The 12,709-nt window shown below is 41.6% G+C and overlaps 1 protein-coding gene and 1 long non-coding RNA gene across 2 annotated transcripts in view; one reads left to right on the forward strand and one right to left on the reverse strand.

Moving 5' to 3' along the window:
• LOC308201188 overlaps positions 1-4,101 on the reverse strand; it is a 29,467-nt gene extending 25,366 nt beyond the window's left edge. The window contains exon 1 of the long non-coding RNA XR_013956111.1: positions 3,673-4,101. This is a non-coding gene — a long non-coding RNA (uncharacterized lncRNA). The remainder of the gene's footprint in view (positions 1-3,672) is intronic.
• TLN2 (talin 2) overlaps positions 1-12,709 on the forward strand; it is a 228,742-nt gene that overhangs the window by 199,876 nt on the left and 16,157 nt on the right. Inside the window, exons 60-61 of the transcript XR_013956084.1 lie at positions 4,097-4,220; positions 11,839-11,978. The gene's annotated coding sequence lies outside the window, so the exon portion shown is untranslated. The remainder of the gene's footprint in view (positions 1-4,096; positions 4,221-11,838; positions 11,979-12,709) is intronic.

Here is a 12,709-nt window from a genome sequence, read left to right on the forward strand (position 1 = left end):
CCTTTCCTGCAGTTTATAGCTTGCATTCCATTTCTATGTATTGTTCCTCTTCTTCAAAATCCACTATGACTTAACCTTTTGCTCATTTTCAGCAAGCTTGTGCTGAATTCCTTTTATTGTGGTTGTTGCACATGCCGAGAAGTGGTCACCCTTCTAGGAGCAGCATCCAGTCCTCTCTGCTTGCTTTTTATTTCCACTGTTTCATCCACCCCTCTCTGCTTGCTTTCTATTGCTTCAGCTTCATTTTTCATGCCTCTTAATTGGCCTTGTTGGTATCTCCAGTTGTGCTGGCTGTATCTCACTCCATCCCCTCTTATGTCTCCTCAGCCATCCTCCTAGCAAAGCTGTCTTTGCCCAGTTTAGTGAGGTGAATCCTGCCTTTCCCAAGCAGATGCTGATTCTCAAACGGGGTCCCATGGTCACAGAACCCAAAATCCTGTTGCCAACACCAGTTCTGCAACCAAGTGCCCTCTTCCTCATATCCTTTCACTTCACCAGCAGGACTGAGAACACTGCTTGGGATCCCATGCCCTTGACTACCACCCCCAGAGCTCTGTAGTCCCTTCTGATACTGTTCAGGTTTCCCCTAGCGGTATCATTTGCACCCATGTGGAGTAAGAGCAAGGGATAGTAGTCAGAGAGCCCGACCAGCTTCGGGCATTGCAATTCAACATTGCCACTCTGCAATGTTGAATTAAAGTTATTGTTAGCATTCCAGTGGTCCTACAGGCTCCACAGTGATGAGCTGTCTGCAAGACAGGTCAGGTCTTCAGTACAGAGAGTATTTTAACTTTCCATCTCACTGCAAGGTACCTTGGAGCCACATAGCAAGGACCAGAATGCAAGCAGGTCTACTGCACTAACAAATGTTTAGAGAAGAGCCCTAGTAGATCCAACTAGAACTTTCAGCCAAAACTGAGATGAGGGAAAGAAAACTCAGTACACAAGGTCTTGCTCAAAGTCAGAACATTAAACAAACAGCTGGATTTGGAGTTGAATCTCAAAGCATGATTCCAGGCTACTATCTTACCAGTTACCCTAGGTATAAACAGAGATGTGTGCTTCTCAACTAAGTATTTTTTATTTTCTTTTAACCAGTTCAGTCCCCTTTTTTTAACCAACTCTTCCCTCGATCAGGATGACTGCACAGTTTGGATGAAAAGCCATCCACAATTGTATCCCAACTGGAGCTGTGGTAACTAAATCCAAATAATCAAGACATTTGTGACTGGCTCATGAAATCTCGGGAAACTGACAATGAGTTTTTCTGCAGGCTCATCTCTCAGTGGGCTGGAAACCAGAGCTGCTGCTTGCATGTGTGTGTGGCTAGCTCGCTTCTTTGTATTTCTCAGGGAGGAACCGATCAGTACAAAAATGTCAGCTTTCTAATTAAGCCCTATTTTCATGGGTTATTAAACAACAGCAAACAAAAAAAACCACCACAGTATAAACCACAAACTTATTTTGAAATGGTTTTACCAATTTAAACCATTTTTTTTTGAGACCAAAAGAAAAATCCTGTCATTTTAACTTGTATACCAAGCTTTCAACAGATAAAATTTAAATGCTAAGATTTTAACCACTGTACAGCTATATTTATACTGGAAATTGCATATGACCCTTTCAAAGAGCTTCAGATCCATGCCACGTTCAGTCCCATAGTGCTTTGGATAGACTTGAAACTGCACAAATGTTTTTTAATTCTTCTATTTAGCTTATAAAACCTCTGTGGATTCAGTGTGCTGGACTTTAGCCCAGACTTTAATATTCAGTCTGAAGCCTTACAGGGAGAGTTCTGGTAAAAGCTTTTGGCATTGACAGACTTCTTTTTTACCTACCCATATTAGACCAAAGAAACACAAGCAAAAGTATGACTCAGGCACTCTGAAAACTCTAGAGTGTAAGAATGCTGGATATATTCACCCTTATTACGGTGTAAAAAGGAAGAAGAAAAAAAACCTCTCAAATTCTCTAGTCTAGGTATAAATCATAGAATAAAGTTCTTGTCAGCAAACTGAGGGGCTAACTTCATTAATTCGAGTAACAAGACTCCTTCCTTAGTTAACATCTCCCTTCTAAGTTGTAACTTTGTCAGCCACATCAACTCAAGTCATGACCTCCTGCAAGTAGGCAGGTTAGCTTGTAGACCTGAGGGGGTTGGAGATCAGTGCCATAAACAGGCAAAGCCTGATTTTTCTTTCCAAACACTTCCTAGATTCCAACAGTAAAATTCCATCAGACAAACCTGTTTAGTGTCATTAATTAAATTAAAAAAAAATGTGATTAACTTATTTCATACGACTAGCAGAAATAAATTTCTGCAGTGATCTTAGTAAAGAGTAGTGAGCTAGATATCAAAGCTATCCTTTTAAAAACAGCTCTTAAGCTGTAAACCATTGAAGTTTAATTTCCTCAACCCAACTGCCACAGCCCAAGAAAGAGGCAAGAAAACTTCTAAAACGTGGGGGAAAAAAGAATCAGCTCAGTTTATCTATAATGCAGGAAAAAAAAAAAAAAGCCTTAAATCCAGAAAGAGGCTATTTCATAGAGTGCTTTGGTCACATGCAACACACATGCAAAGACCTCCCAAACTGGAGAGAGGAATTAGAGCCCTGATTGAAGATGAGAAACAGTGAAAGTGCTATTTGTTACTCTGCTTGAGTTCAGTCTGGGAACATACTGGGTGTGTAAAGCCTGCAAGCAGGTACTTGGCAGAGCCTCACACAACCAGGGGCATTGCAACTCATCTGAGCTCAGGAGTGCTGCTCACATTCTTGGGTGCCATCTGCTGGCGCCTGATCTGTTATCTCTCTCATCTGCATAGGGTGTCGTCCTTCCAGAGGTTGTTCAGTGTTTTGCTGAATCTAGCCCTAAGGCTTCTGTAAGACAGAAGGCTACACAAGGGGTTTTAACATCTGAGCTGACCTGTCTCCCCATGCAAACTTTGGGACAGAGGTTCTGAGCACCAATGCTGTGGTGACAGTGAAGAAGTACACATACCACTGGACCGCATGGTTTGCATGAAGCAAGGGACTTGAACATACTATTGTAGAGCTGCTTTTGAGGCTGCTAAAAGAGAGAACATGGAAGGCTGATGGGTACTTACCTAGATATTTGCCTGCCTCGCTTGAGAAACCTGTGAGTGTATTGTTTTCATATGATACTCTTAACAATTTTTCTTGAAGACTCCCTAAGTCATACTATCTCTCTTACTTCAGTCAGTCAATTGTGTGGGGGATGTTTTAGGCACAACTGTTCATAACGTTGTATTTAATAATGAACAAAAAATTACTGTATTTTGGTGTTAAAACTCTAGCCTACCCTATATTTGCAGAAGGTTATATATACTGTAATTCTACAGATACCAGAAAGCACATTCTTCTTGCAGAGATACTGTTTTTAGTAACCACTTTATACTATACGAAAACATTTTTTGTTGGTCCAGAGATTAGACAAGTCCTTACTCAGATTTGCACTATGGGCAACAGATAATATTGGACGTAATTCCACTGACTTTTCTAACAACTCTGATAAGCAGTTTCTGTTCTTCCTAAGCTAGCCAACCAGGTGAAAATAACTTGCAGTTTAAATTCCACTCCTTATTGCTAGCATAATAGTAAGCTTGGTGCTTCTCTAGAAATAGCTTCCTAAGAACACTGTAATATAACTTACCTTTCTCTTCTGGACTGTGCTGTCTTCCAGCTCCTCCACAGAGGGACAGTTTAAGGTATTCCATTAGGCACGACTCCAACACTGCCCTCGCTGTGACTACTGAAACTGTACAGGCAAACAAGGTGCATGGCTGCATATGTGTCTCCACTCAGGAGCTCATGGGTCATCATACTGCTCTGATATGAGCAGGTGATTTAAGTGCAACACTGAGCTGCCACATGAGTTCAAAACTCTCTGCAAGTTCAGGAAGCTTGAAGTGTGTTTATCTTATCTAACAGAAAACAGCTACAGTCAAATAAGTTACTCCAGAGTAAAGAAAGGGATGAAAGCTGGACGATAGCTACCATCTCAAATTTATACAGAACAAATTGTTGGATTTTTATGGCTGGTATTCAAAATCTTACCTCAGCTGTTATTTCCCCAGGGAAGCGTCTCAGAGGTGGTTCCAGATGAGCTTGGTTCTGGGCTCTACTCCTTGCAAGGCCTTGTGTATTTTACCAAACTGGGGGCTTTGACAGACAAGCACCGACTCGTCTCACTAAAGCAAGGTAAGGATGCACCTCAGTAAAGCCACATAAGCCATAATGGCTCCTGCTGTCCACTCTGCCCATCTGCCAAAGCTTACTTGCCTCATGGCAGAGTCTGTGCTTGAGCCCTTCCCTTGCACTGGTTGGTATCTTTGCTCTATCAACTTTTGTTTTCCTCTTAAGATGGACTACATATTGCAGCAGCTGAAGTGCAGGAACATGTCTCTTCTGCTCTCTGTACTGTGAGGGATATCAGCTCTCGCTTGGAGGCAGGATGATTGCACGGGACCAGTAATGCTTCAAACTACTGTGGTGAGAGTCTCTGGAGTGTAGTCAGAGCCTTTGAGGCTTCATAATCTCCCTGTGCCGCTGATTGATGATCTCTGATCTTTACAACAGTGCAGTAGTTTGCTTTATCTGTACACATTAGAAAGCTTTTTGTGGCCATTCCCATATAATACAACCCACATGTTGTTGAGCAAAATGGCGCTTTCATGGCCCTCTCGCATATAGGTTTTGGCACTCAGATTTTTCTTTATAAACTTTTCGTACTCCACAATGCAGGCAGGCAACTAAACGCCGTGGTGTTTGCTCACAGTCCATGGAGTATGGGGTGTGCACGTACACGCAGGGCTGCCTCCACTAGTGTGGGGCATGAGACAGCGCAGGGGGGTTCCCTGCGTACCCCCCTCCCCCCACTGGTTCATCAGTCAAATGCACTGTTTATTTTGCTGATGTGGGGAAGGAAATTTGGAAGCAGTTGCTGGTCTCTTCCCTTTTCTAGCTTTAATTAAAGCAGGACTAGCATTTCACATACTTTTTATCTCTTCACTGAGGTAAAAAATTTGTCAGGCCACACTTTTCTCCAGTCTTTTGTATCCTTGCTTGACGGACCCAGAGCTTTTCCCGCCCTTTTCTGAGGACGGCCAGAAACAACGACAGAACAAAGGCGGCTCATCGGGAGGGCCCCCAGCTGCCTGGCCCCCACCAGCTACCTGTCCCCCCGCGTTCGTTGCCGTCTGTGGCTGCCAGCAGGGGGGACCGGGACATGGCAGCCGCCCCCTGCGTCGACGCTCCCCCGCGCCTCAGGGCCCGGCCGCGCCGCTCCCGCCTTCTGCGGCCGCCGTTAGCGGCACGCGCTGAGGGCCGGGGTCGGCGGCGCTGCCCCTCACCGGTCGGTGTGGCACCGGAGGGGGCTGCTGGCCTCCAGTCAGTTGGTGTTCGGCGCAGGGCAAGAGCCAGCCCCTGAGGAAGGAGCACAGAAGGCACTGAAGAGGCAGAATATAGAAGGTGAGGAAAAAAGGAGCCTGTCTGAGGTGCTGAGCTGTTTATTGCTGCCTAGCGTGCCATTCAAAAGTGGGAGGCTTGGTGCGCTTTTCTGCCACAAGTTCTGCTGTTGGAGGTTTAGTGTTTTTGTTTGTTTGTTTGTTGTTTGTTTTTTTTTTTTTAAATTCCTCTGCTATGATTTGTTCTGTTATTTGTAGGTCAGAGCAATTCCTTGCATACTTGCCCCAGCTGCCGGAGGGCCGCTGACCCGTGCTGTCCCAGGACTTCCAGTGCACAAGCAGGCTTCAGGAGGGAGCAGGCCAGGGTTTGTCCTGTAACAGAAATTGTCGCAGAAGGGAACTGGTGGCTCTTTGATTGTTGCCTCTGGACCAGCATCTAACAAGCTGTAACAGGCTGGCGATGGCTACTAGAAGTTCTCCACCCTCCTAATAAGTGTTGATCTAGTTGAGGAAGGAATAGTTTAATGCATTTTGCTGAGTCCTTACTGAGGCAGATGTCTCATTAATTATTACACAGTAGTTACACAAGAAAAAGGAGTGGTTTTCAGAAGGCAAAAGATACAGAGTTTCTCAGAAAGAGAAAACCTAGAAGAGAAAAACCTGAGACACCTTTCGTGCTGATTATATTCGTTTGTGACCATATCAAGCCTGTAGGAAGATGGGAACTTTAATGGAGGAAAATACAGTAGTGTTCGCCTCACAGCATTTTAGCAATGTGTGTTTACTATGTTTGAAACATGTGCCCTCTGCATTCAGTAAGGGCCAGTAATGGAGAGGGGTTCCTGTACCGATCAAATGCCTTCTTCCCATTAAGGAAATCATACCATTAAAACAATGTGATTCACCATAATGTCATACTCCAAATAAAATGCAGTTTTATGCAAGTGAAAGAATTACATGCATTAGTGATTTCATGCCAAATAAAGTGTCTGGTTTGGATTTAGAGCAGCAGCTTGCACTGGCAGTTTTTGCAGGTAGAAATGGTGTTTTCATTCTATCATTCAGTTGAAGCACCACCAGTATTATATTTAAAATGTGAATTTTTCAGAAGTGCCACCCTGGCTTTGGTATATTCATTTACATTTTTGAGGAGGGAGTAGGAAAGTGCTGAAACCAGGATTGCATCTAAACTAACCCTGAATCTCAACCAAGCACAAGCTATCTTCTGATCTCTTTTCTCCCTTGACAAACATACTCTTATCCAAACTGACCCCAAACAAATAGCCCAATTCTTAACATTTCTTAGCACTGAGTTTTTTAAGAATTTAATTTGAGCTTTGAAGCTTAATCTCAGATTCTATTTCTGTTAAAATATGCCTAATACAGGTTTCCTGAGAAGCTTCAAAATGTTGAAGAAACCTTTCAAGCCACTGTAAAGACTTTTGCAGATTTCACTATGCACTGGAACATGCTTTTTGTAAGGAAGAGATAGGGAGATGTAGTTTAACTGTATGGAGAAAATTTAAGTCAGATTATCTGCTTCACAGTTTTGTTTGGATTAACAGTCATGGTGGTAACACCACATCAGTACTGTGATTCTCAATGTATGCACTAGCAAATTCAAAATTACAATTTTAGAATCGCAAAAAAGAAAACATTGATACTGTAACGATGGTGTTCTCTCTGTGATATTAGGGCTATTAGGTAATACGGTGGTCTGGAGCTCAGCCTGCTGCTGATGTGCCAGTTCAAGCTGTTTTAGTGCTTTAGGGTGTCTATCAATGGTGGGCATTGAGGATAAAAATTGAATATTATGTAGAACTCATAGGAGAGCATTTCTGTATGCCCTTTGTTAATGGACTCTCCAAACGTTGATTTGGACTGATTAGGCTTCTCTAGTTTGCATTGCTCCCTCTAGCTTGGGATGTCTTCAGTTATCTTGGAATGTGACTAGAAGAGAGAAAAAATATTCCTGAGTCAGTACTAAATAGCATTCTACCCTGGGTCTTGTTCTTTACAAAGTGTTTGTTTTGGGGGAGCCTTGAAATCAAATCCTATCAAGCTTTTACTTTCCTTTACTATATGAGTGGCTCCCTAAGTATAAGCCAGCGCACTAAAAGCCTGTACCTGTTTAACAAGAGATAGGTGGAACCAGAGAACTGGTCTGCAGTACCAGAAAACCTGGACTTTATTTCTTCTGGCCACTGTTTGAACAGCCTTTCCCTATTAGATATCTACTTGGAGGACAAACAGTTGCACAAAGAGGTGAATTCTTTTTTTATCCCATCTCCAAAACAACTTCAAGCTTTATAGAATGCCATATCTGAAGTATGTCCAAGCGCCTCAGTAAAATGACACTCTTTCCCACAGTCCTGCCAAACATGCTGCATTTTGCTACGTAGCAATCGATGCAGTGTGATGAAAAGCACAGGAATGTCTCTTAACATGCAAGTTGTCAAAGTACAAAGGAGATTTATCAATTTGAAAGATTAGCTGTGAGAAAGGGCTGAATAAGGGGAGGCTTTAGACAGCTGATTTTTTTTCACAAACTTTAAAGATTTCTCCTATTTCTCCTATGCTCTCATTTTTAGAAATTTCGTATCTGCAGATCAAGCATGCATGTCCTTTAATAGTCATGCAGTTTCTTGCTGTGCATTTCTTGTTCTGAAAAATAATTGCATAGGGCTTTCCTCCAGCTTTATCCTGTTTTGATACGGAAGTTTTCATCTGGTAACCCAAGTTTCTGGGTGAAACTCCAATAAACAAGTAGTTGGATTAAAATGTAATTATGCTGCTTGGAGAAATTGCAAGACGTTTTTCAAATGTAATCAGCAAGATATGCTCTGCTTCAAAGAGATCTCTAAATGCTATCAGGAATGTCCAGTTCAAACCACATCAATATGATACCGTGGAAGTTGTGAAGGATAAGTGGGAAGGCTTTCAGAAATCACTCAACTGTGCCAATAACTCCAGTTGTTTATGCTTCTAGAGGAGGTAAGGCATGTGTGTTCTGATTTTCTTAGAAAAAGAATCTCAAGTGAAAACTGTTGGACAAAAAGCCACACGGTAAAAATTATTAATACCCTTTGCCAATTTCATACGCTTAGCTAACCTTCTCTAGCTCTTTCTTGGACTAATATTCTTCTTGTCCTTTAAGTCCTAGGTTAAGATAATTGAGCTATTTTGATGCCTATGTAGGGTACTGCTCTTCTCAAGTGTCCATTGCAGCTGATATCCCCAGATAGACAAATCAAAATTATTATAAATCTTAGAGCTATGATAGCAGAGAATATCATCTGTAAGAGCTTGTTCTTCCCTGGTCCTGAGGCTAAGACTACCTTCAAACCCATCCTGAATTGGAAAAGTAGCAGTGGAACAAGGTACTAGACTTTTTGTGCAATATACCTAATGCTGTCATTACGAATTGGGAGCAGAGCAGCTGGGGTTGCATCATAGTTCATCTGTGAATCAGTGAGGACAGATTTTTCTGAAGGTGTGTCGGTGTTAGATTAACTGCTTCTGTTTGTGTGTAGTTCATGACAAGTGCCTATTTGAATAATTACTAATCTGCTCTGCTTCTAAATCCAATCACTAGGGATGTAACAGGTCTGTCCTCTGTTCAGGAGGTGAACGCAATAATTCATAGCATGATACTAGACTGGTAATTTAAACCTGAAATTCCAGAGACAATTCTATGCTCTGGCTATAAGAACTTGAGTTGTTTTCAGTCTTTTGCTTGGAATACTTTTATTTGGTTATTCATGCTTTGTTTTGGATCATATATTGAGATGCATCCATAAATTAAGATGGTAATGATGCTGGAGTTTCTTCAGGGCTATGTAATGAGCTCTTTCATCTTATCTTATAATTAAGCAGTTCTCTCACTTCTCCCCTGTTTTCTTCAGGTGAACCTTACCTCATGTGGCATGCTGGCCATATGAAATAGTGGCCTGAAAAGCGGATCTCCTGAGTTACCTTCTAAAGATTTCTTAGTTAGTTTGTGGAAGTTTATTTGTTTTATTTTTTTTAATTTAAGAAATATATGAAAAAAATCCCAGTTTATAAAATGCCTGTGTTGTCTTGAAGTGTTTTTAAACTGATTAGTCAGAATGTGCAAAATGTCATTTCATCCTTGTGTTAGAAGTGCAAAGTGTTGTTATGATCTATACACACTGAATCAAATTAAGCTGCTTCATGGGTGACCACTGTTTCCTCACAGGCTATTTCTGTCCTGGAAAAATCTCTCTTTGATCTAGCTTTTACTACGTTAAAAGTTCTCAGATTGTTTCACACATTTTTCCTAATTTTATATGGATGAGGTTTCTGTTCAAAGCTATAGCTGGACTATGTGAATTCCTTTCAAAAATAAGAAAGGACTGTATTAAGTTATTAAGTTCCAGTGGTGCAAGAATGCCTTTTTTTTTTTTTTTTCTTTTTCCCCTACAGGAAACATCTCTAGTTGTGTTTTCAGGAGAGAACAGTACTGGCTCTACCATTTCTCCTCTGTCCACAGTGGTTTGGTTGTAAGGGTACCATGTCTACATAGCTGAGCGATTATGCAAAAAATTCTAGGTATTACACATTTGTTTTCCTGCTCAGAATTTGAGCCAGTGGCTTTACAGTCAATAGCCTTATGTGTGCTTTGTGTAGTAACACAGCTGAGTTACAGGTGTTGTGGGGAGTAAGGAGTTACCATTCCTGCTGATGGCCTTGCAGATCTTGGTCAGCTGGGAGCCGAGGGGAAGCTGGGGCTGAGTTTATCAGGAGAAGGGTGTTCCCTTCCCTTCCAGCTTTCCAGGCAGGAAGGGCAGACAAGGGGTTTTGTTACTCTGTCCTCTGAACTGGCTTAAGATTCGCATGTAGGTTTTGGAAGTAGCCCCTGAGGGAAGGGGTGGGAAATGGTTTGCAGTTAGGATTTTTCTTTTTTCTGCCCTGGCTAGTGAACATTTGGAATGGCCTCTTTGGCATATCTTTCCAAGTTACGACTGCATGTGGAAGTGAGAGGGTTCCCTGAGCTCAGCTGCGAGGCGGTGAGGGAACTGAACTGGGAGTTTTGCCAGACTACTGGCAGTGAATATGGTATAGGATAGAATATTCTGTATGTGGAGTATTCTGTATCATTGGTGTAGAATAGAATAAAGGTTCCAATTTGTATGACTAAGCTGTAAGTTCATTGAGAAGATGACGGATTCTATTCTGCTTTTCCTTTACTACTGTGAAAGGAAGGAACCTTTGGTAGAGCTAAATGGGTAGCATGTAACAAGACAGATAATGTGGAGTGACTTCTAGCCTCAAAGTCAGTTTTGATTCTTGAAGTTTTTGTTGTCTCTGTATATATCTGGAGTGTGGTATAACTTTGTTGCCCTTTACAATGCGGATCGTCAGAGAGGAACCACGTGTGATTTATTTGTCGGCATGAACAGGGTCAATACATTGACCTCTGTAATAGGTACAGGGTAACAATAATGGGAAAGGAAACACAGGGAAGCAGTACATGTTGCTCAAGTAAAGACAGTGTCCTGTAAGATTGTCTGTAAATTGGTATCAGAATAATCATTTATGGTATTTTGCATGATTTTCCTGTGTCTCCATGGTGAGTACGTTTTAGAAATTTGTTTTTCTTTGAACTGTTTTCCTTGTACCATCACAGACCTCCAGATATTCCCAATTCACACCTGTCTTCCAGCCATTTTCTGAGTGCACAAGTTACTATTTGAGTTTGGTAATTCAAGCAATTTGCTTGCTTTGTCCCAGGAAGAGCATAAATCTTCAGGAACTCACGGGGAGTTCCTCGTCATTGCAGTGAGAAACACAAAACCAGACAAAGTCAGTAGCAATGGCATTTGTAACAGTTCTTTGTCATTTTTCAAGACGTTGAAAGGCCTAACTTGCATAGCCTTCTGCTGTTTTGCTCTCAGACAGCTCTTTTGAGGTTCCTTTTTAGGCTGGTGGTGGACACTGATTTGCTGTCCCTAAAAGTACTGATCTAAGATGCTGCTGATTTTTTTTCTCTCAGTTATACTGCCTTTTTTTTTTTTTCCTCTGTCTGTACTTATCTTTTAAGGAGTTTATTTATGATACTCCTCAAGCAGAAGATAGTCACAGATACACAGGAAAATTCATGTACAATAAAAAATTAAGCTGTTCTGTGTCCTTTTGTTAGGTTTGTGTGGACACAAAAGGCTTCATAAATACTGTATCTATTTTCTGTCTGGAGACTGCATAGAATGCATCCCACATTTTTAAGCTTTCCCGGAGTTATTTCTTAATTTATATGAGTGGGGCTAGATAGAACTTCTTTATAGTGCTAGAAGTTCAAAAAATGTAGACTGAAGAGATGGCTGTATAATCATTCCAGCTTTCAGGGGATGACCTTAGAGGAAAATATAATGTATTGTTTGTTGCTTTTGCAGATTAAAGAGCATGCCCATGGAATACACAGGCAGCTACAGAACAGATTTTTCAGTGTTCAAGCCTGGAGCAAAGTAGAATGTGCATGGTGGATACAAAAGTAGAGGCATCTGTAGAAAATCCAGGAGTTACATTAACAGAGGTGGGTAAACAAGATTGAATTTCTTTTGTCCAATATCTGTTGGCACAGAAGATATGTAGACCAGCTGTGTATTTTCAAAATATCAAGAAGTAGAAGCTTACCATGTGCTAGAGATACTTACTGCTGGACATAGAGTCAGCATGGTTGGCCCTATGCAGTGCTATTTGCTGTCTTGGGCAGAAACAGGAGGGAGAGGCTGACAGAGCATCTTTATTCTCATTACCTCTGTGATTACAGCTACTGGGGAGTTAGCACCATCAGACTGCTCTTATGGCTGCTGAGGTTGATATAAAACTGGTTTTAAGATTGAGATTTTTTTCTTGTCTCCCTGCCGTCTCCATCCCATTGCCTTTCTCAATAAAACAAGTAGAAGCACAGCGGAGCAATGAACAGCCTGGTGGGTTAACATCGGTGTTAGTGGCAAAAATGAAGAATGTGGAGTGTTTTTTATCCTCTGGATAAAGCAAGTCAAAAGAGGAGGCCATGTTCAGGGATGACATCAAAGGATTATCAACATTTTCCTTTCTCTCAGCTCACTGTGATTTAAAGAGCTGGTGATGTCAGAGAGCTGGAAATCCAGACAGAATTGTTGACCTTACCTCGCTATGAGAAGTTGCATAGGCTAGCTTTTCCTTTCTAGACATTGTACAGCCTTTCTTACATGAAGGATTTCTCATATTTCATTTGGGCTAATTATGCTGCCTCCCTTTCCTGCTTTCAGGAATTAATAC

This window comes from Anser brachyrhynchus (genome assembly GCF_964034855.1).
Source record: "Anser brachyrhynchus genome assembly, chromosome: 11".
Lineage (NCBI taxonomy): Eukaryota > Metazoa > Chordata > Aves > Anseriformes > Anatidae > Anser > Anser brachyrhynchus.